The sequence below is a fragment of the Rhipicephalus microplus genome, chromosome X, assembly GCF_043290135.1.
Source record: "Rhipicephalus microplus isolate Deutch F79 chromosome X, USDA_Rmic, whole genome shotgun sequence".
NCBI lineage: Eukaryota > Metazoa > Arthropoda > Arachnida > Ixodida > Ixodidae > Rhipicephalus > Rhipicephalus microplus.
In genome coordinates, this window is record NC_134710.1 from 362,025,007 (window position 1) to 362,050,387 (window position 25,381).

The window sequence follows — 25,381 nt, forward strand, 5'->3', positions numbered from 1 at the left end:
AGTACTCATGTCTTGCAAACAAAAGGGGCTCAAGTTTTCATTTTCAGTTTCTAAGTATTGCTTGAACAGGGTGATGAGAGTGTTTTTGTGGCACAGGTATTCTTGTTTGTGATACTTGGCTGTGCTTATCACTCAGAAGTTGGACAAGAGGAAATAATTCTGCACACTTTGTTTTGTGTGCTTCTACTGAGCCCTTGAAAACAGCTTGCTGTGCACATTCATGTACCACATCATTCTAACTGAACAGCTAATGGTCAGGATACTCATGTCTCAAACAAGAGTGGCTTATGTTGTTGTTTTGAGCTTCCACGCATTGCTTTAAATGGTTTATCAGTGTGTCTGTTGGCACAAGCTTTCCTCTTTCTGATACTTGGCTGGGCTATTACAGAGAAGGTGCACAATAGCAAATAATTCTTCACGCTTTGTTTTGTGCGCTTCCATCTGAACCTTTCAAAACGGCTTGTTTTATGGTTGCATGTACAGCATCATCCCCATTGGACAGTTATTTGCAACGGTACTGATGTCTTGCAAACAAAAGGGGCTCAAGTTTTCATTTTGAGTTTCCAAGTACTGCTGGAACAGGGTGATGAGAGTGTTTTTGTGGTACAAGAATTCTTGTCTGTGATACTTGGCTGTGTTTATCACTGAGAATGTGGACAAGAGGAAATAGTTTTGCACACTTTGCTTTGTGTGCTTCTATCTGAACCCTTGAAAACAGCTTGTTGTACGCTTTCATGTACCGCATCAATCCAACTGAACAGCTGATGATCACAATACTCATGTATTGCAAACAAAAGTGGCTCAAGTTGTTGCTTTGAGCTTCCACGCAATGCTTGAAATGGTTGACAAGAGTGTTTAATGGCACAAGCTTTCTTGATCCTGATACTTGGCAAGGCTATGACAAAGAAGGTGCACAATAGCAAACAATTCTCCACGCTTTGTTTTGTGCGCTTCCATCTGAACCTTTCAAAACGTCTTGTTGTATGCTTGCATGTACAGCATCATCTCCATTGGACAGCTATTTGTAACGGTACTCATGTCTTGCAAACAAAAGGGGCTCAAGTTTTCATTTTGAGTTTCTAAATATTGCTTGAACAGGGTGATGAGAGTGTTTTTGTGGCACAAGTATTCTTGTCTGTGATACTTGGCTGTGTTTATCAGTGAGAAGGTGGACAAGAGGAAATAATTTTCACTATTTTGTTTTCTGTGCTTCTATCTGAACCCTTTAATAGAGCTTGTTGTACGCATTCATGTACCGTATCATTCCACCTGAGCAGCTAATGGTCACAATACTCATGTCTTGCAAACAAGAGTGGCTCAAGTTTTCATTTTGAGTTTTTATGTATTGCTTCAAATGGTGGATAAGAGTGCTTTTGTGGCACAAGAATTCTTGTCTGTGATACTTGGCTGTGCTTATCACTCAGAAGGCGGACAAGAGGAAATAACTCTCCACGCTTTGTTTTGTATGCTTCCTTGTGAACCCTTGCATAAAAATATGAACAGAAAATTCAAGGTATTCATCTTGCTTCAAGACAACAAGTACTGTGACACATATATAGTCTCCGCTTGGCAGAAAGGTTTCATTGGAAACGGCATGTTACACGCAAGCGTGCAACAAGCCGTTTCCAATGGTGCACAAAACAAAGCATGGAGAATTATTTGCTATTGTGCACCTTCTCTGTGATATCCCAGCCAAGTATCAGGAAGAAGAAAAGTTGTGCCACCAAACACACTGGTAAATCATTTAAAGCAATGCGTGGAAGCTCAAAACAACAACTTGGGCCACTCTTGTTTGCATGACATGAGTACCGTGACCATTAGCTGTTCAGTTCAAATGATGTGGTACATGAATGTGCATTGTTTGAAATGTGTTATCTGAGTAATTGTGTGACACAAACTTGTGCATTTTCTGTTTGCCAGTTCGAGGTTTCTTTAAAGGCCGAAAAAACGTCATTTGAAGACATCTGTCTCATTTTATTGAGGGACGTAATCTTGCAATGCCATGCAAGCATGGTTTAAAAAAACGTTAGTGTAGTGTAACTTCAGAGAGAATTCAGTCTCCAAAGAATTGAAGAGAACTGTCTAGTGCTAGCCTTCCTTATTTACTTTAAGGACATTTTACAATTATAAAACAAAACCAAGAGCTACTTTCTGTCAAGCTAGAATTTTCGTAATATAATGGCAATCAAGTATTCTAACTTGTGAATTCTTGCGTATCGCTTTGACATCAGTATGTTAATATTAATTAGCACTCATGAGAAACACTGGATCTTATGCCAGCTAGGAGTCACATAAGGAAGCATACTGGGTTGTTTCTTGTTTAACTTATCATTAACAAGATTGTTAGTATCTGTTACTCATTTCGTTTTGCACACTTATGCATGGGCGTCAGTAAGGGGAACAAATGGGGTAGTTGTACTCCTCAAGCCTCACTAGCACTTGCACCCACCCAAGCTACGGCAGCGCTTTTGCCCTACACCAGCCATTTGCACCCCCCAAGAGAGAATCCTGCCGATGACCATGCACTTATGGCGCCGATAATACAGTTGTGTGTGAGAGCTGATCTCAAGGCATGTGCTCCTGGGTCATGTGGCTTCGCTGTCTGCGTTGGGGGCGTAACCGACAGATCGCAGACGAGAGAGTAAACGCGGAGTCTGTAGATATCAAGAGCGACTGCAGCCTCGTTTTCTTCCTCAATCACGCAGGCTGTCTACCCACCCATCGCTTTCGTTTCTTATGGTCGAAGTTTGTGCGCCTGCAGAGCGGCAGGCTTCGATTGTCGTAAAGTGGCTGTAGGCATTCCGCTTAGTTCACGGCACCTTGAACGCACATAGTGGTGTGCGTGAAGCTTGAGCACTGGCAGTTTTAGTGGCAACATGTAGCGAATTAATGTTACGTTTTTACAACTGCGGAGTGCATGTGGCTGCAGTTAGCATTGCTTCAACAAGAAGCTGCGCGTATAATTTGCGTTGAGTAATATCATATTCTTCGTAAAATGTTTGGTTATTAAAACGGAGCGTGAATGGGAAAAGTGCACTAGAAATTATTGTGGCGAATACGCGAGGGATCACTTTTTGGCGATGGGTAAAGCATGTGCTATGACAGGAATCACTGACTTGCAGCTCTGGAAACATGAAAATTGTGCCAGCCATGTAAAACTCTAGGTGTTTGGTTAACAGAAAAGTTGCCGAGGGATGTGCAGGCCAGTTTCGTGCGTTAAGCTGTCTCACGTTTTAATTGTTCTTCCTACTAGCAGCACTTTAGAAAAGCTCCACGTTATTCAAAACAGAGCTTTACGCATCATTTACAACTTAGCCAAAGATAATTCTTCTACACAGCTCAGCTGTTTTTACACTATTACCTATGCTGACTTCTGGCATATCCATATACAAGATAAAGAATATAAGAATGCTTACAGATAAAGTAAGGTCAGCTGAATACTCATCTATTTAACACTTACAGCCCGTGAAAAAATTCTAAACAACACCACACACTAACTACGGGGCCCAGACGAGAATATCTTCACCATTAGCCTGTGCATTGAACAAAAAATTGTCAACATCTCTCAAATCTGCGCTTTATGCTTCCATCGTTAATCTAGATTAACGTACATGAATTTTATCTTTGATGCGTTTTTTTCTGTTGGTCTCCTCGAAGTTGGGTGTACTGGTCGCGTTCTTTTGGCGATATTGTATGCTTATGTATGCCAGTTAACGTATGCCGTCACGGCATGCTGCTGAACATTAATCAGCTGGAAAGCTTAGTGAAGTTCAAAAAAGCTTTTTTTTTCACATGCTCTCCGCTGTAGGTAGGTCCAGTTTATTACTGCGTTGATGAGAATCAACGGGAGCATCGCAGAATGCTTAGCCACCATTTGCATTCTTGCGCGACCGGATGTTTACAAGCCTTAAGTCAACCCCACCTGACAGCCGCACAACGTAAGCCAAAATACAATTTTTGGTAGCGTGAAGAAAAATAAACTATTGAGACCAATGAAACTTACTGCATGCTTTTTTACGCGTGCGAAAAAAAACGTGAGTTTATGAATTTCAAATTGTGTCAATGAGTTTTCTCTTTCTCGCTAGCTTCGAGTTTTTTTAAAGTGAACTTTGGGAGAGTCGGTTAACTACAAGCGGCCAAGACAAGCCTATTTTGGAGTCATTAGTTGTCAATATGGCGTTTGCGGGTTGTGCGATGGATTTTGTTGCTTGTCTTGTGCTACCGGGTTTATACGTCTTCTGTGTGCAGCCTCTATGCCTCTTCAAACTGTGCGGCAGGTGTGAAACAGATGTAGTTCAATAACACCGTCAAGAGTTATTTGAAATGCAAGGTGCACCAAAAGTCACATTGGTCGTTTGCGGAGACGGTTATCGCGCCGTTGTGGACAACCTCCAAAAAGGCTTCATTTCGCTGAGCGTTGCCGATATGGCAAAAAAAGCCTTCATCGGCAAAGTGAACCGGGTAAATACATCAAAGAAGAGCTGCTTTCACAGGGATGTGCACCTTCTTTGAGGTGAGTGTCATTTTATTTTCTATGACGTTTTCACTGGCGTGCATTTAGGCGAACAAAGGAAGGCACAATTAAAACATGTTTTAGTGCGTGTGTGTTTTATTTTTTATGTGCCACATTTTATTCGTGTGTTGTGTATGTTGGCGGGCTGCACCTGATACCACGTGCTCCTGTCCCAGGGGATCTTTCGATCGCAATCATGACCGATCTGGATTAAAATGTTTCTATCATGTGCGGCTGCACAGTGACATAAGTTGTAGCTGCCACTGTTGATCGCGATCAAAAGACCACATTGGGGCGGTTCTGATGGCGCTGGAAATGTCCAGTGTGACACCTGTAGAAGTATTAATATATAATAATAAGTCGACGTCACTATTGCTGATGACCAACCCGCATTACATTGCATCTACTTATTGTTCGCGTGAAATAGTCACACATTCTACGTTTTCATTTCTGTGTGGTTATTTAGAGTAGCCTGCTCTCCAACTTTATGTGTTCTCTGATTAAACTATTTTTACTGACCTCATGAAGATGCAGAAAAAAAACGACTTGCCGTCCAACACAATCTTTTCTATAAGAGTGACGACTGTGAAAGGAACGTCAGAACTCCGAAGGTAAATGTATTGTAATGGTAAAACTTATTTTAACAACATATACAGCATGCCAACTTCCAATGTCCATGGTTGCTTTCACAAGCCGTACGTTTATACAATAGTCGCTCATTCGAGTACGTTTGCGCTAATTGGCTAGGCAAAGGTCATTCATCCTATCTTATATTTTTTTTTTCAAGTTCTGTTCCGTCGTGAAGTGGTATCCAGAGTGAAAATGAAGACTGCTTCATTTGAAACGTTTAGGTACATATACACAGTGTGCACGTGCGTCACGCAGCACCGATTAGTCACTTCCGAAACGCGCCACCGACATGCCTGGGTACCTACTAGCTCCGTGGCCGACCGCTGCCGTGTTGTTTCCTCCTGCATGCGCCTGTTCAGTTTTGCCTAACGATGCAAGTTGGAGCAATTTTCAGCTGCTGGTGAGGGAAGTTGATATAACTGTCCACGAAGAGCGAGCAGAGTGTCAGGGTGTTTTCTTTGCCGAAAGTTATTACCTAAAATTTAGAACGCACACTGCGATTTTCTGAAAAGCACCGGCATGTTTGGCTGGCACAGATTAACAACAGCGACTCGAAGAACCGGTGATATTTGCGTCTTCAGGTGTAACTTCATTACAAATAAGTAATGAAGTTACACCTGAAGCACGTACCTGCAAATAGAGATAGGTGCTGTATATACAAACTTGTCCATGACTGCTGCGTGCACAATCAGCGTAGCAGGGAGGCGGTTAAAATTGTGAAGGCAATAACGGGAATTCGGGTATTGCGTTCAAACAAAGTGTAAAAATGGATGTGAAACAATGTTCATTCACTCGCGATTTGAAATATAGCCGATCGGTTTGGGTTGGGGGGTCAAGTTCTTTAAGAATTCGTCGACTAATTCACTAAAACAGTCTGAATCATTTTCAGGGACAACACTGTACATTAGCGCAAAACAACGAAAGTAATATACAAGGTAAAAATGAGTGAAAAATACGCGAAAAAAAGTTACCTGCGTCAGCGCGGCACGCACCACGCGAAGTCTCTATCTTTCATAATATATTCATTGGCTGTTTCCAGAAATTCTAATCAAGGACGCTCAACATCAGCACTGTTTAAAACACTCGGGGAGCTGCACTGCAACATTGGTGGTGTGGGCCGCAGCAATGTATTAAAGTTTCTAATAATAATTTATCTCCCGTAAACTTGCGTAACTCTGCACGATGACTCGTTTTCGGTGGGATTTGCGCACTTCGTTCATCCACTTTTAAAATTGCGGCTCGAGAAACTTTGAGCTTTCACTTGTTCTTGGACCACGCAATTTGTAGTGAAAGCGAGATAACGGGCCCTCGTGATCGTGGTGGGCAGCCGGTGTACGCGGTAACTGGTACACGTGTCACACGTTTTGATTTTTCGGTCTTGTATCGAGTGAACAAGCGAGGCCTTCTTGACCCGATGAGCTCGTTAAAACATGACAACGAAAAACCGCACGGCTTCTCTTCAAACATCGCGCACAGCAATAGATGAGGAGCCCTCAACAAACCGCGCAGCAGCACGCAAACTGCTGTAGGTACCCAGCGAGGTAACCGGGCATGGCGGGAGATGGCGACAACGACGGAAGTGACATCACATGAACGCTATTCATACCAGCTACATTTGTACATATTTGCCATTTTGATTCAGATATTTTCAGTGTGTAGCACCAACTCAATAATTTATTTAATTCACAATACTGCAGCCTAGCATAGCCCAAGCTGGAGTGGAATTACAGGAAAGGAGAACGGTAAAGAAATAATTTATAACAATACGGGCACCACACGCAAATACGTCACTTATGCCAGGACGATTCTTACAAAGAAAAAAAAACAGCACTAATAAATAGCAACCACACTTTTGACTTAGTAATGCAAGAGTCTCAGTGATTTAGTATTCAGCATAACAAATGTTGATCAATGGCTTCGTCAGAACTTTCTGCCTTGCCACTTCCTTTACTCTCCGCCTAGAAGTTCAGTAAGCGAGTCTGCAGCAAGCAGCAGAGCGAAGAACAAGACTAGGTGAAAGCACAGGCCTCCTAGCCTGCATTTTATATCAGAAAAATATGGCAATCAGAGATAGCTAAGTTGAGTCTGTATGGTGTTGGGTGACTGAACTTCCCTCTGCTTCCTCTGTGGCCCCATGTTGTCTTGAAAAAAAAAGACAGTGTCCTATGACATCTCTCTTTGCTTATTCTTAATTACACTCTGTAGGCATTTGAGAGTTAGACCTACAATACTGCAGTTAGAGTCATGCCACGTCCCATAAATAAGTGAGGCATAAACTTGCAAAGGCTCATGGGATGCACGCAGTCTGCCCCAGCTACCGTTTCAATGGCTCTCCGTATGCTGCATCACTCCCATAGGATCGGCGTTTATCCGTGTCACTCGCTTTCTTCATGGTAACCCGACGCGTATGCTGCACATATCTAGCACACAATAGCACGGCCGCACCTACGACTGAACACAAAAGCATGTGCTGTGATATCCAAGTAATATTTTTATTTGAAGTGGCAAACAACCGACTGTATTTGCTATCACAATTATGTGTTTTCTTTTAAGTGGCGTGGTCTTGGTTGTCACGTCTTTCAACTAATTTTAAACTTGCATATTAACACACATCACCAACTAATGCGCTTATTTTTACGCGTTTGCTTCAGTGAGGGCGCTCAGCTGTTTTTGCATTCACAATTGAAACACTCCGTCGCTGTCTCAGATTGTTGGATATATAGTATCTTGTGACAATGTTCATTGTGTGAAATGAGTATCTTTAGTTACTAAAACTACGTGTTCAGCGGTCACGGCCTGGCAAATTGTTCAAATGTTCGTGAATGACATCGAATAAAATGCTGTGCTGAAAAAGTTCGAAAGCAAAATCTGTCCGCGGTAACTTTTATTTAGTAAAGTCAAGCTTCTTAGGCGTTTCCGCATTGCATTGCATCGGTGAACAAGCTGGTCTAGGCGACGCTCACGTCACAGTCAGGCACCGTGTTTGTTAAGCCTTGTTACCTGTCCTGCTTGCATGTGCACCAGATCAGGTATGAATAAATTGACTACTACGAAATAAATGCTTGGAGGAACAGTTCAAACTACTACCAACACATTGCATACCTGTTCTATAAATAGAATAGTGTAGCGCCTTTTCTTATCTGCATAGCAGTACTGACACATCATTTTCTCCAACTGGTGCGAGGCTGTCGCCTTTCTAACCACTGCTAACTGTGTATACATCGCTGCAATTGGTGCCGTGGATGCCACTGTGTCATTCTGGCATGATGTCATGCGGCTGTTGGCTGCTCTGTCTTGCTATTTTCTGTATCAAGCTCAGAGCTGGCTGCACGTAGCATGGGGGCCGTGCATTTTAAAACAAATGCCGTATGCTTGTCGTAGCTGTGTAGATAGTGATTGAGGTTGTGCTGATCAAAATTACACATCCAAACGACCTTTGTACTTCAGTCTTGGCGCCTTAGATTCTCTTTCGACGTGCCAATACGTTGATGGCACGTAGTCAACCTGCCCTGAATCTTTGCTTCAAGTGCATGTACGTAAATACCGAATGTGTCAAACAATACCATCCATGCAGGATTTTCGATAAATATTACTCACCTTACCCTAGGCATCCAAAGGCTACACCACTCACCATGTCTCTCCACAAAATCTACTTCAATTTTCTATCTTTGTTTCAAGAAAATCGGGAAATTTTTTTCCATTTGTCGCTATTTTTTACAGCTGCACAGCCGACTTGATTGTGCGATTGACTAGAGTGCAACGCAATTGAAAGAAAAGCCCTGTCTACGGCTCCAAAAACGCGGCCAGCAAAACGGCGTGCCACGGATATCTTGAAGTAGATGTTGAGGCCGATGACGAATCTCATGAGTCTTTGTGGGTTTCTGCCTCACCTATTTTATCAAGGAAACACCACCATTTATCTCCCCAAACACAGCATCCATGTTCTTCTTCTTGGATAAGGTTCACTTGAACTTCTTTGCGCTCATCGGAATGCTTCCACTGTTTGTATTGCACCTTCATTTCTTCACGTCTGCAGTACATCATGGATGTGCTAGAGAAATGTCAAAATGGCAATTGTTTGTCGTTTTGTTTTCATGAACAGTCAGCATTTTAGGAACTGACTTTGCACGCAGTTTGCAGCACTGGAGTCTCTCTCTGTGTCCAACCATGGTATACCATCTGTGCTGTATTGAGCTGACTGCAATATTTTGAGAAATGAATTACTCAGCCCAAAAACTCTGACTCAATAATTTTCCCGAACTATCTGATCCGTTCATTCAACAAGATCATTGTTTTACACTTGCTTCATTCCCAGTTAGTCTGCATTGTAAATATTGTGCATCATGCTTCTACTTTCCTATACTATTGCAGTGCCTTGCTGTCATGTATTGAAAGTCGTGCTGTACACATTGCTCAATATTCGATAAATTTCAGCTGCACTGCACTTCTCAGCTCCCCAAAATTGAATTATAGCACACACTTCACACTTATCCTAGGCATGCTTACATGGGTGCTTTGCGTCAAGAACTGAGAGCTTTGGCCTCATAAGATAGACAGGCACACTAAAGAAATCGTACATCACATATGCGTTGCATCATGAATTTTATTTGTTTTTTTTGGGGGGCTATTTTGACTTTGAAAAATATAGGCATCGTATTTTATGAGCTAAAATATATTTCTGGAGTGTCAACATGCCAAAGCAAGCTTCTCAAGTTACGCTCATGCTGACTGTATGTTTGTTAAGTTCATGAAGCAGTTAATTTTGTAATGATTTGCATAAATTCATGCAGCTAATTCACTGCATAAACATCAGCCTGCAAATAGGATGTGCAACAATTGCATATTTTTAAATTAAGAAGCACATGCAGCTGTTGTGGTCAGCAACATAGAAGGCAGTATGATATTCAACAAGTGAATATTCATGGATACCTAGGAAGTAATAGATGACTTAGTAACGCAGTTATTGCAACTCTTTTGAGGTACGTGTTACTTGAAAGTGCAGACTTCGTAGTATTTTGTGTTTACCGAAAAAGATTCAGCAAGTGCTCCTGGAGAGTGAATGATTCGATAAGGTTTGAAGAATAGGCCCTTGTTCATTCATCGGTCTATATTTAACGTGGAAGTAGAAGAATCACTGAGAATAAAAAATGCACATCTGTGCATCTACTTAAGCACTTTTTTGAATGCCCATGCATACACGGCTTTATTTCACATTCACTCGGCAAATAGAAACAGTGAAAATGGGGTAGAGGAAAAGAGGCTACTTATTTAACACCTCTTGAAGAAAGTAGAGAGGTGCTTGCTCTGTTAGGAGTGCTTACTCTGAATTTTATAGCATTTAGACCATCTCTACTGAGTGGTAATATTTTGGGTTTATATATACACTCCCAAGGCCCCCCCTCTAAAAAAGTCACAGAAGGCAGAGATTCAAGAAAGGAATAGAGCCCTGAAGGATGGCTCTGGCGATTAGAAGCTTGTTTGATTGAGCCTCCTGCAGAAAGACAAGAAAATTTTTACAATGAAACGAGTGGATTGAGCAACAAATAGAGACTTTGGAGAGAAGGAATGGCAGGCTTCAGAAACCCTCTCAGCTATAGGTCGGCAAACTCCCTCACAAGCCGAGTCACTTAAACTCGGATTGGGCCATAAATGATAATCTGAATGAGCCATATGTGCAAATACAATTTGTGATTGAGTGAGCTTCACATTTATTTTAGTCGGCCTGTGCTTTCAACACACCTCCGACAATTTAAAGATAGAATTTTTGGTGAGCCTGTAGTTCACGCTCTCTTCTATTTCATTAACATCTGGTTAACACTGGCCCATCTGCCCTATTTAGGTATGGCCGAAGCTAAAAGGAACATTTTACTTTGCGCCTGTATGGTAATCAACAAAAATTTTGGTGTGTTTATAAAACAAACAAAAGTTCATTTTCTTGTGTTTCTCATAGTTTTTCAGCATGACGGTGCATATCTCACTTAGTACCTAGTCTCTTGGTGGCCATAATACGTTGATTTTGTGTCGATTTATCACTTTCTTTAGCCTCTGAGCTATGTTGTGAATGTAAGGAATACCCACGACACACTCGTTACTTGCTACACTTTACGCTAATTATATTCACAGAAGTCCAACATGAATCTCTACCAACAAGCTCAGCTGTCTGTCACTCTAAGTTGTAACTTTCTATATTGTAGTGAGCACTCTTTTTCATGATTTCTTGGTACCTATTTTCTGTCACCCCTCAAAATTGTCATATCCTCCAGGTCAGGCACCTTCGGCACAAACACTGCCGCTGCTGCCACCAATACCACGGCCTAGATTTCACTTCAGCCATTGCTGCATCACAATCAGTATTACCACTTTTGAGCCACTACCACAGTCCTTCCCAATGATGCCTCACATTGACAGGGCTTCACATGCTTCCAAAAGAAGCTATCAGGCAAGTGTGCATTGCTAAGAAATTTAGCTTTCAATGGCGTTGCTGTTTTCAATGGACAGATTAATCGACAAGTCTGCCAACTTCAAGCTTCTTGAACTAGGTTGAAACTACGCGCGTCTGTCAGTGCAGGGAACCAAGTTTATGTGAATTTCAAAGTAGCCTTTTTTTATTTTACAATATTGCAGGCCCCTTCTCCGGCCCATGCAGGAATGGGTTGAACTTGAATACAGAAAGATGTGAGGAAAATAAGTAGAACCTATGTAAAAGCAAATAAGAGCAAGAAAGGTGCACACTGTACAGTAAACAAGGTGTTCATATAAGTTCTGAGTTCTGTTCATGAATTTGACAGAAGAGCAGTTCACAATAGCAGTGGGCAGCATATTCCATTGCGAAATGTTGTGCAGAATTAAATAATATTTGTAAGGGTTATGTTATATTTTGTGTATGAAGGAAGCAGGGCAAGCAAAAATTAGAAGAAAGTACTTTTTTGTTGATTAGTATATATGAAAGCAGATTCTTTTTTCGACAATTATCATGTACTGTGCATTCTTGAGCAAGTGCTCCCACTATGGTGAAGGTGACGAGATTTAGAGGGGGGGGGGTTCTTGCTCGGTCTTGCATCAAAAATCAAGATTGTGGTGAAAAAGTCGCGTGTGCTTGCAACGAAACTGATACACTTCAATAAATATGCATGAATTCACTAAGAAGGGCAATGAGGTTGCAGAATCAAAATAAAGAAAGTGAAGGAAACTGCAGAAATGACAGAAAAGCGGTGGGGGGGGGGGGCAGGGAGGTGCTCGCTCAGTTGTTCGTGCATGTTTTAAATATCTTGAAAGAGAGAGGATGGATCTTGCTTAGGTGGGGGCGCTTGCTTTAGATAATACAGTATTGTCCTTATCTTGCGTATCTTTTTTAATAAACTGAAAAAAAGCGACCTGAAAGTGAATGGCCTTTTACAGGTGGTGTATTTCTAACTTCTTTTCTTTGTAAACTGAGAAAAAGCATGAAGTTTAGCACTTTTTAGGGAAAAGAAAAAGCTGTCCAACTAGTAATGTTTAAGCATTTACTGAAGTGAGACACAGTGAAAGAGATAACGTGGCACAGTAAACAAAAATAATCCAGCACAGAAAAAATTGTTTGATTTTCATTGCATAAGTTGAACTCCACCTTCTCGAAATGGCATTTTTTGTTATGTCAGTATGATAATTTTTCAATGGCAAAAGATATTGCCACAAGGCAGTAGTGGGATTGGGGCATAAAGCGGTAGAGGGTCCCTGGCTGAAAGAAAAGACTACGAAGTGGATAGAGACTGGTTCCAGCCCGCCAGTGCGCCAGGCATTGTCATCGCGTGTAATCGTTGTAAATATCTGTAAATATACGTTTTCTTGTAAGATTATTGGTGGAGGTGCGGGGTACGCCTACCTGGCTTTTCCGGCAAACCAACACGGAACTTCGGAGTGGTCGCCACCTTCATTTTCCTGCAATGGCTCAACAGGCCCACCCACAAGAGCAACAGCAGCCGCAGCTGCAGCAGCACCAGCACCAGCAGCACCAGCACCAGCAGCAGCAGCACCAGCTGCCTCCTCTGATTCCCCTCCCTCCACGAGACCCCGGAACATTCTCGGGCACAGGCAAGGACAAGGTGAATGTTGAAGATTGGGTCGCTTTGTACGAGCGCGTGAGCGAATACTATAGGTGGGACCCTACGTTGATGGTGGCCAACGTTGTATTTTACTTGCGGGATACGGCGCTCACCTGGTATGAGACGCATGAGTCGGAGTTGACCAGCTGGGACGTTTGCAAATTGAAGCTTCTCGAGTTATTCAGCAGGCCATTTGGGCGACAGCAGGCCGCGAGGAAAGACCTGGAATGTCGCGTGCAGACATCGACAGAATCATATGTATCCTACATACAGGACGTATTGGGCCTCTGTCGAAAGGTGGACGAGAACATGAGTGAAACTGACAAAATCGCTCACATATTGAAGGGAATTGCCGATGACGCCTTCAATTTGTTGATCGTTAAAGATTGCGCTACCGTCGACGCGGTTGTGAAGGAGTGTCAGCGCTTCGAGCACGCCAAGAACCGTCGCATAACCCGCCAGTTTGCGCGTCGGCCTAATACTGCAGCCACTTCGACCTGTGAAGACAGCCCCAAGTTCACGCAAGCTACATCGTCCGAAAATGTCACCCGAATCGTTCGTCGTGAACTCGAAGCAATGGCTCCTGCAGCCATCGCCTCTGACGGTCCTCAAGACAATGCATCCACCGTCTCCCTCATCCAAGCCGTCGTTCGCCAAGAAATAGCAAATCTCGGCATCACACCTGTTTGCGCCGTTCGCACCACCGAGAGCTCGGCTTCTGTTAACCAGATTCCGGTGTACCCTTCACGCTACCCTTCCCGCTACCAGAACCCTGCTGAATGGAGAACGTCGGATGATAGACCGATCTGCTTTCACTGCTCTCGCGCCGGCCACATTGCACGCTACTGTCGCAATCGTTGGTCATCCAATTCATCTTCGAGCACTGGGACATGGCGTCGCTTTGAAGGCAGTTCTCGCCGCTTTTCTACTCCGTACGATCCACAGCCTGCTCCTACTAACGTTCAGGGCCGAAGGTTCAGCCGGTCACCATCACCCCAAGGCCGCCGATCTCTCTCGCCGATGATTTCTCGATCCAGGTCCCCTGCACGACCTGGGCCCTCAACCTCGGGAAACTAGACCATGCAGCTCCCGGAGGTGACGCTGCATTAACGACCCATTCTGCAAATCCTCTGTTGACGATTCCTACACGCCGCAATATTTTGGACCTTTTGGTGGATGACGTTACCGTTACAGCCCTCATAGACACTGGTGCACAAATTTCAGTCATGAGCGCTGCTCTCTGTATTAAACTGCGAAAAGTGATCACGCCTCCTACTAAGTGTGCAGTAATGCTTGCCGATGGGAGCACATCTGCCGTTCTCGGCATGTGTACCTCTCGCGTGTGTATTGCTGGGCGCCAGACCGTCGTATTGTTCACCGTGCTTGAGCAGTGCCCACATGACGTGATTCTTGGCCTCGACTTTTTCTCTGCGCACTCCGCCCTTTTCGACTGCTCGACGGGTCTTCTTCAGTTGGAACTACCTTTTGACGCCGCTGTTGCCCATGACGCTCAAAGTCGCCTTTGTGCCACCGAGTTCCTGCATCTTCCGCCGCAAGCCGCGACTTACGTGCAGCTCGTGTGTGATCCGCCTGTGCGCGATGGTGAATATGTCGTTTCACCTATTACCGACGTTGTGCTAAAGCACTCCATTGCTGTCCCGCACACCGTGGTGAGAGTATGCCACAATCAGACCTATATGTCTCTTTTGAACTTTGGTTTCTCCACGCATGTGCTGCCTGCTGGTATTAAACAAGGCGTCATGTCGTCGTTGCAGGAGTGTGATATTTCTGAACTGTCGGCTCAGCAACCTACTCCGCACGTCAACTTGCTCACTGCGCCCAACCTGTCAAGCATTGACATTGCCAAAATGATAGCGCCAGATCTTTCGCCCTCCGAAGCACAAGACCTCCACCGTCTGTTGACATCCTATGCGGACATATTCGATCTTGACAACCGCCCTTTAGGCCAGACATCAGTTGTGACCCATCACATCAACACCGGCGATGCCAACCCAATTCATCGCCGCCCTTACCGCGTCTCCGCTGCCGAACGCTCTGTCATCCAGAAAGAGGTCGAGGAAATGCTCGCCAAAGGCGTCGTCGAACACTCATCTAGTCCGTGGGCATCCCCGGTCGTGCTTGTCAAGAAGAAGGACAACACATGGCGGTTTTGCGTCGACTATAGACATCTCAACAAGGTCACTAAGAAGGACGTTTACCCTTTACCAAGAATAGATGACGCCCTTGCCTGCCTTCATGGCGCAAAGTTTTTCACGTCCATTGACCTTCGATCTGGTTATTGGCAGATCGCTGTTGACCCACGGGACCGAGAAAAAACAGCATTTGTAACCCCCGATGGGTTATACCAATTTAAAGTAATGCCGTTTGGGCTTTGTAATGCGCCGGCCACCTTTGAGCGCATGATGGACTCCCTTCTGCGCGGCTTCAAATGGTCCACTTGCTTATGCTACTAAGATGATATAATTGTTTTTTCACCGACGTTCGCAAGCCATCTAGAGCGACTGTCCAGTATTCTCCAAGTATTTCGCAACGCTGGTCTCCAGCTGAACTCCTCCAAATGCCGTTTCGGCCGTCGCGAAATAACTGTACTTGGTCACCTTGTTAACGCATCTGGGGTACAGCCCGATCCGGACGAAATTCGCGCATTGACTCAATTTCCCGTGCCCTCTTCTCATAAGGATGTCCGGAGCTTCCTTGGTTTGTGCTCCTATTTCCGCCGCTTCATCCGAAATTTCGCCGATATTGCGCGGCCTCTCACCGAGCTTCTTAAAAAAGACGTCCCATTTACTTGGAATTCGCCTCAGAGTGCTGCATTTTCGGCGCTCATTGCAGCCCTCACGACTACGCCAATATTAGCCCACTTCGATCAGACTGCCCCGACAGAAGTTCGTACGGACGCGAGTGGCCACGGAATTGGTGCTGTTTTCGCTCAGCGTCAGCATGGACGTGACTGTGTCATCGCCTACGCCAGCCGCCTTTTATCCCCTGCCGAGGGGAACTATTCCATCACCGAAAGAGAGTGTCTTGCTCTTGCTTGGGCTGTCGCTAAATTTCGCCCGTACCTCTTCGGCCGCAGTTTTACTGTTGTAACTGATCACCATGCACTCTGCTGGCTTTCCTCGCTAAATGATCCCACGGGACGTCTCGGTCGTTGGTCTCTACGCCTCCAAGAATACACCTTCTCGGTCGTCTATAAATCTGGTCACCTCCATCAAGACGCCGACTGCCTGTCACAGTATCCAGTGGATCCACCAGACGCCACAGAGAGAGCTGCGGAAACTTGCGTCTTATCAATATCAGACTTTCTTGATATCGCTTCTGAGCAACGCCGCGACCCGGATTTACTTCCCATCATAGAAAGCCTGAGTTCCGCTACTCCACCCACTTCCCTGAACTTGTATTTCCTTCATGAAGGAGTTCTCTACCGCCACAACATGCGCCATAATGGTCCTGACCGCCTTCTCGTCGTGCCTTCCCATCTGCGTGTAGATGCTCTCCGACAGCTTCACGATGAACCTGCCGCTGGTCACCTGGGAGTCACCCGCACTTATGATCGCGTCCGGCGCCGTTTTTTCTGGCCACGCCTATATCGCTCTGTGCAAAAGTATGTCGCCAGCTGCGACCTTTGTCAACGTCGAAAACGACCAACATCGCTTCCAGCTCGCCTTCTTAACCCTATTGAGATCCCTGCTGAACCATTCAACCGCGTAGGGCTCGACCTTCTCGGGCCATTTCCCACTTCTGCATCCGGGAACAAATGGGTTGCCGTGGCGACCGACTACGCGACACGTTACGCGATCACCCGCGCTCTTCCAACCAGCTGTGCTACCGATGTCGCCGACTTTCTGCTACATGACATCATATTGCATCACGGCGCTCCTCGACAGCTCGTTACTGATCAAGGCCGATACTTTTTATCTCGCGTCGTCCAGGGTATCGTACGTTCCTGTTCCACGAACCACAAGTTCACAACGGCATACCATCCACAAACTAATGGACTTACAGAGCGCCTGAATCGCACTATCACGGACATGTTGTCAATGTATGTTTCTCCAGACCACCGTGACTGGGACGCAACGTTACCCTACGTCACCTTCGCTTACAACTCCTCCAGACATGACACCGCAGGCTATTCCCCGTTCTACCTTCTTTATGGACGGGAACCCTCTCTGCCTCTTGATACACTCCTTCCCGCTGGTTCAAGCTCCCCTGTCACATACGTCCGCGATGCCATAGAGCGAGCCGACGCAGCACGACAGATTGCCCGAGAACGACTCATGCTTTCTCAAGCCTCTCAGAAAGATCGATACGATCGTCACCACCGCGAAGTTTTGTATGCACCAGGTTCTCTCGTACTCTTGTGGACCCCATGTCGTCACATCGGCCTCTCAGAAAAACTTTTATTTCGCTATGACAGACCATACAAAGTGCTTCGCAAGATCACCAACCTCACCTACGAGATACAGCGAGTCGTCGACGAAGCGCACTCAATGCCACCACCATCCACTGTTGTGCACGTCGTCAGACTGAAGCCTTATGTGTCACCCAACACTCCCCTTTCGTGACAAGCGCCGGCTCGGCGCTTTAACGCCGCGGGGTAGTGCCACAAAGCAGTAGTGGGATTGGGGCATAAAGCGGTAGAGGGTCCCTGGCTGAAAGAAAAGACTACGAAGTGGATAGAGACTCGTTCCAGCCCGCCAGTGCGCCAGGCATTGTCATCGCGTGTAATCGTTGTAAATATCTGTAAATATACGCTTTCTTGTAAGATTATCATGCTGATTGTTTGTGCACATAATTAAGCAACATATGGTGGTGTACTGAACTGAACTTGAACCTTTAGAATAACTTTCATTTCATCTAAAGAAAAGTTTGCAAAACTTCTCTAAGATCAAGTACAGGAGCAAATTTTTTTTTTGTAAATTAAACCATACGTTGGTTCGGTGAATAGAACACGAGGCTCTGTACAAATTAGTGCGAACATCTGGTTGCTATCATTATTACATGCTCAAAAGTGATTACAATAGAGTAAAAAATACGTTAAAGTCTGGGACTTGCCCAGTCTCCTCTAAACGACACAGTGCTCTGAAATAAGGCAGAATTTACATACACCCGCATACCTGTCTTATTCAATAATGGCAAAGTAGATACATGGTGCAGAAAAGTTATTGTCACTACCCCTTAATAGGAGGCAGTAACCAGGTAGACTCAAATGGCTGAACTAACAGCCCCCAAATGCGCTGCTAAAGCTTGAAAAGTTTAACATCAAGTCCTTTTAGCAGGGGTGCACGATACAATTCCCGATTGTTGCACCGAGCTGCGCCAAACCCGTGAAATTGTTAAAACTGCACCACGCTGCGCCAAAATGCCCAGCCAGCCTCAATTTTTTTCAGGTGTACTAATTTCGGTGAGCAATGCAGGCCATGTCGGCCACCTGCACCTTCGCGCCATCAGTCAAAGCGCGCAGACCCGAACTACAGTGCCTAGAATATACTTAAAATAATCTAGCCACCCACCCTATGCACGAGAGACGTTATCGACCAAATAAAGTAACAACACTGCATGCCCATCGGCCTGCTGACCGCAACAGGTACGTATCGGCGGGACGGCGGAACTTCAAAACAAAAATGTGTTGATGTAGTCACCAACGCTCGCGGAAAATGTAAGTTTTCTTGCCAGAAAACGTGGCTATGGCTTATTAAGGCTCGAACAAGCTTGACGTGCTGCAAATGCCGGCCTTGATTACCTTAGAAATGGCACATAACACAGTTTTGTCTGGAAGCTGCGTCGTCCTTGCCACGGTCTTGGCAATAGATATCTGGTACCGTCGCCGGGGCAATGGGCGCGCGCCGTTGTTACTTTATATGGTCAAACTCGCCTTGCAATGTAGCCACGAAACGGCACATGGTAGGTAGGAGGGGGGTGGTGAGCGGTTAGAAATTTTGATGACTTTGGTTCTAAAGCTGCTTGAGTCAACCTTGCCGCACTAGACCGCCGCCCCGCGAAAAAGCATGTTGAGATTTACAAGGGACTGTTCGCGATACTGGGACACTTCACATTTTGCTCAGTTACTCATGCATTTCTACACCGTTTAATTTTGAGTACCAGTATAATCACTGACGTATAAATAAGCTACTGGCAATCAATATAAACAGTGTGTGACATTTATGCTTCTCTACAAAACAAACTAAATTGTGCGCCAATTTTTTTTCACCACCTCTCCTTCTCGTTTTTACAAATCTTCCAATTTTCAAGCTCACAATATCGGCAGATATATATTGAAAGCTTCAGTTTGTGAATTGATTTAACAGGTGCAGTAAATGCTAATATAGACTCTATCATTGGTTCCTTAGCGAGGTGGTTCGAAATACTACCTCAATTGAAATAGTAGTAAATAGTATGCCCACACTACATGATTTAGGTTATGTTGAATTGTTTTTACATGTTTCTTCTCTGAATGTAAGCCTTCTTTTTTGTGCTCCGAATGAGCTATGTCGTGATAAAAATGCATGTTTTTTTTTCCATAATCAACTCCGAACTTGGAATTCGGTGTTCCAAAAGTAATATTTTGCTGCTCCGAAAATTGCTCCAAATGGTATTTTGGCTGTTGCACCCCTGTTATAGCACACCAGCAAATGCCGGTTGGGGTCCAAAGATAAAGTCTGAGCTGAGAGTTTCGTTACAAGCACGAAGAAATGAATGAAATAAAAGCAAATGGGGATGCTATACAAATATTAGCACCTAATTCTTCGCATTCAATCTCACAAAACGAAACACTGGTTAAAGTCATATCAGTACTGCTGAGAGTGAGTAGGTTTTCGTGCTGTCACTAGTCTCAACAAATAGAAAGTGCTGAGAGCACACCACGTAAACAAGCCGTGTAGTGATATTTATACAAAGCACGCACCAGCACTCATAACTGCGCCCTTATGTTCAATGGTAGCAGCTGTTGAAAGTGTCCATATAATTGCCATTGCAATAATTTATTTAAATGAACGACTAGTTAAATCACTGAACAACTCAAATGGGTTTAACAATGGTGAAACAATCGAGTATTGTTCAACACAAGCATGAAACTCAGGCACTTCAGAATATTCTATCCTTCAAGCAATGATTTCATCACCAGCCCGACTAGTCCCTCCATGTAGACTGCAGTGTTGACCAGGGGCTGCCCTGCTGCAGTCCGTGAATACTTGTTACTCCTCAGTGTCACTGTGTGAAACTCTCTTTCAAAACACCTCTTCAGTGACTGCACAGCATCATCTTTTAAGTCTTCATCATAGACTGACTGACTGATGCCCTAATAAGGTGCTATTAGGAGCTGTTTGGTATGCAAAACATCAAACTGCGTTGTTTCAAATTTTTTCTAGTCAGTGTTTTTCTCGAAAGGTATGTAAGATGATCGAAGGTGCTTCTCTGGACAACCACTTCTCTGGACAACCGAAGCACTCTACTATATCTTAACACATTGCCTCATCAACTGAACCACTTCTGCATTTACCCTGTCTCTGCGTGCTTATATTGAGCAGCATAGGTTAAAAAGAAATCTAGGAGTCATTCACACTCACTCATGAAATATATTTTTTCCTTAGGCCTTACTAGTGGACTCAGACTCGCGGCTAAATGCAAGTCTGACAAGTCTAGTGAGTCGACTTCCGAGTCCGTTAAAATATGATGATCTTTTTCACACATGGTTTCAATGCTCTTTAATAGTAATATGTCGCATAATTGGTGCTCCAGTTGGTGATCTTTTCTACACATGGTTTCAATGCTCCTTAACAGCAATGTGTTGCATAATTGGTGCTACAGTTACAACCTTTCAATCTCAGACCTTTATATAAGGTCTGCAAACCCAGTAAGGTTACATCTCTATTCAAAGAGATGGCGCCTCAGATATTTTATGAGAACGTCCCGGGATAAAATTCACAGGAAGGCATGTTAAGGAACTTTGACTCCCCCCCCCCCTCTTTGAAGTTCTGGCCTCTCAGCTATAAATATTAGGTAGGTGCACAAATGCTTGAGCATTGAGATATATGTGAACTGTGAAAATTGAGAGCTTAACTATACAATTTTTTCGCTTTTTGGGGGGCAGCACACAGTGGGGGGACTGCCGCTCACAGTTTTGGCCCTCATAAGTAACAAAGTAGGCAGCTGTGCTTTTTTTGAAACTTTTGTTTGCTGTTGAAGCATTAGTACTGATCTTTACCAGTTTCACGACATTACTCATACAGCCTGAATATGCCATTTACACTCCTGCTGCTTGCACTTATCTTTTTTGTATCCATTTACTGTATTTGCTCACGTAATAATCACATTTTCTTAATTTTTTGATAATTTAGTGATTCAAAGGTGTGGTTTGTATAGTGGGTAAAGTTTTAGAACAGGTCGACTAAATGTAAAACGGGAAGCTGGAATTGTGTTGACTACGTTGTGCCATAACAAAACAATATCAGGTTGAAGCGTTCCTACCTTCATGTTACAGGCACATGTTTGCATTACCTTGTAATGAAGAAGGCCTGAAAAGCCTTTCCAAATAATCATTACATTTCCTTATTAGATAAACTAAATTCATCCCAAATTGACTGTTGCAAAACAATTTGCAAACTGCGAAGTACTAGCGGAGCTACAGAAATTTATTACATGCTTTACGTGCTTTCTTTCACCTTTCGTTCGAGTGAGCTCACTCAAAGCCACTCAAGAGGGGAGGACTAGGGGGCAAGAAGCTATGCCTAATTATCAACGTGCATCCTGACCTTGAGCTCTTTCATTTCCCCCTCCCTTTTTTCTTCTTCAAACATGGGGCTTCTTCTCAGTGTAATCACGAATAGGTGCACGGGCATGTGGCAGCCTCCGGTTGCGGTTGTACACATTGCACTTGAAGTGCGTCAGTTTGATTTGGAGTCTTATTTGTTTAGGGAAAACAGCGTTTTTCAGGTGACTGATAATAAATTATGAATAACAGGCTGCGTGCTGCCCTATAATGTCTGTCTCACATGCTCTCAGGTTCTTGGACTACCCTCGGCAGCATTTTGTGACCATGCTCGAAAAGGGTTGCTGGGCCACCTAAATTGCTTCATGGAGAGTATTGTGTATACTTTACTGAAACTGTGAAAGAAATGCCCATTTTAGCATGCCTAATTCCTGTATATCTGCCATCTGCTACACTTTATAAGAACAATTTGAAAACGATTTAAGTGAAGACAGTAGATGATCCAGGCCCTTAAATTGCTGGACAATAAATGTTACCGTCGAGGCACTCGAAGAAAAGATGAAAAGGTCCTTCTGGCGCAAGTGTGCCCTTAATTGGCTATGCTTTATATGGTATTGCCTGCTTCAACACCATCAAAGTGTTTGAAGAAAAAGAAGAATAATTCTCTGTGGCACCAGTGTGCGATCAAATGCTCAGCTATTTCTGGGTTCCCACTTAACTTGAAACTCATTGTTATAGTATGGGTGCCAAAGTGAATTTTATATTAAAATGTGAGCGCAAATTGAATATTTTCTAAAGTTTCTCGAGTAATTCTAGAATTCTTTTCAAATACTTCATGTGAAATTCTAGAAAAAAGTTGCAGAGGCTTCCAAAGTTCATTCTAATGAGATGAAAGTCTCTCTTTTGGCAAAACTGATAAAGTGTTTGTAGGGTAGCGTTTCGTAGTTGCCTTATAAAGAATAAGGCAATGCACGATTGAATTTATATATGTACGAATGTGTTTATATACTCGATTTCATGCAGCCTAAGAGTTCATCAAATTTCATGTCAAAAACCACTATAAATAAGCCCTTGTCTCTGCCGCATCTATCATCTCCTTGTTAGAATCAGCCTTTTCTAGAGTCAGTACATTTGCGACCGTAGCAGAGCCAGAAAAGCAGCTTTCACGCAATAAGAGTGTGATGAGGTGAAAGATATTCAAAATTTGGAGGGTTTCTTTCAGTCAGACATTTACTGTATTTTTTGTCTTTGGTAAGTTAGAATAGTTGAAATAGCAAAATTTGCAATACGAATTAAATCAAATAGCAAACATTATTCGAAGTATATTCACAAATGTGAATATTTGTGCACCTCTACTTATTGTTTACTTCACATTTTTACACCATTTTTCATTCTCAGTAGAAAAGACATGTGCCGTTCTAAATGCTGCGCTAAGGCCACAGATCAGAACTCATGCACGTGCCTAGAGCTCCACGCATATTATTCTGTGAGACCTTCTATTTACCTGTTTCAATTCAAAATTGTGAAAACTCTTGGATCAATTTTCTTTCAGTATTGAAACTTTATTCTTTGATGTAGTTATGCTAGTAAGTTTTAAGTGTTACAGCAACAATTTGAGAGTGAGTGTAACAATGTTAACTCCCACACACAAGAAAAAGGGATCACAGAGACATTTTTACAATGCAGGTTCATTTGAGAAGCAGAAGAAAGAGCAGTTGGCTTGGCTGTGGTCGTGATGCAAGGAGGCCACAAAGCTTCTGTGGAGTGTCCTTCAGAAGAAGAGCCTCTTAGTAGCCCCGCGTTGGAGTATTTGCGCATCAAGAGGACAAACAGGTGCCCCTGAACAGGGCCCTCACAGGGAGAAATTTGAAGGTTGTGGCTAGTAATTATTGCTTAAAGAGGTACTGACGCAAATTTTTGTCTTGCAATATTAAAATTGTTGACAGCCTATTAGTCACAATGTGGCGGATTGCTTGCTGCAGCATGGGACAGAAGGACAATTGCTGTTTGTTTATTACAGACTAGTTTTATCTTGGCACAGCTTTGAGAGCACGAGCCACCGAATGCAACAAATGCCAGCTAGCGTGCAAAATAGTACGCATAAAACGGGGCTTCCTGGCATAAGTAACACTTGACAGCAGGTCTATCAATAGTGAAAGCGGGTGGTGACAACCGACACAACAATCAAGGCACTGGGGCAAACAGCTCGTGCTCGGCGCTTCTGGTTTATGAGATGGCCCAACATGCCCTATAGTTCTTCTTCCTCCTTACACACAGAACACTGACGCACTTCCGTGCTGCCTGCATCGTGTGCTCACATTCTTTTGCTGTTGCATTTGCAGCGCAATGTCGTTGTCGTCCACTTGATTGTTGTCGTTTGGGTGCAAAGATTTTCTTGAGGCATGCTCACGTTCTACATGTTTACATCAGGCATAGACACAGCAGTCACTGAATAGAAGCCTGCTAGCACAAGTGTGGCCAAAAGGCAACAGCGACTATGATGTCAATAATGTATCTGTGCCAACTCAGAGCTCGGCAACAATGGTGGCACCTGGAAGTTGGGACTCAGCTTCAGGTGACTTTCAGTAATTCAATGATGCGAGATGCGGCATATAGCACTGGATCAGGCACGCCAACTTCAATATTCATTTAATTGGCCGTCTAAGCTATAATTGTTCATTCAATTTGTAGGTACACGCATGTACCAGAGAATCGATGTCGAAGGCTATATCAGCCACAAAATTTTGTGTAAGTATTCTTTATGGTACTTTGCTTTATGTTTTACCTTCCAGGTAAACAAATAAGTAAAGTATTCAGTGAGTGCTGCATGTATTTGCCCATTACTGTGCAGATGGTTTTTCAAAATTTGTGAATTGGCCAGCAGATATGCATGCACCTAGCAGGCTGAGAAATATAAAGACACTTCCTTGCAAAATGTTTAATCATATAAATAAATTCTAGGATGCAAAAATATTTGTCTTCTTGTTTTTCTCAAATGTCCCGACACTACACTACATACAACACTTTGTTCCATTCATTTAGTTTACTGTACTTTCGAAGCACCATTAAATTGCCCATTGTGGCATATTCGTATTTTTTACACTTTATAAACTGGCATTGCCTTATTACCATGCTTAGGCAAACATTACTTATGACCCTTACTACTTGCCCAAAGAAACCGGGGATGTTCTGCAGAAGGACTTGTTCTTGTTCTAGATTATCCTTGCTTAAAATATTATGGTGTGCGGTTTCGTGTGATCGTTCTCTCGTTTTTTGCACATCATGATTTTCAGCGGGAACAGGAGAATTCATCAGACCCCTACCACATATATTACCCACAAACCCTAAAACTCCTGTATGGCTCGTATACTCCATATGCCCCATAAGGTCCATATGCCCTCTATCCTCCACATGGGCCGTAATCCTTGT

General features: G+C 43.7%; 1 long non-coding RNA gene across 1 annotated transcript in view; it reads left to right on the forward strand.

Annotated features, from left to right (window-relative positions):
* The window catches only part of LOC142777294 (uncharacterized), a 218,890-nt gene that overhangs the window by 140,445 nt on the left and 53,064 nt on the right, over positions 1 to 25,381 (forward strand). The window contains exon 2 of the long non-coding RNA XR_012888014.1: positions 3,809 to 3,938. This is a non-coding gene — a long non-coding RNA (uncharacterized LOC142777294). The remainder of the gene's footprint in view (positions 1 to 3,808; positions 3,939 to 25,381) is intronic.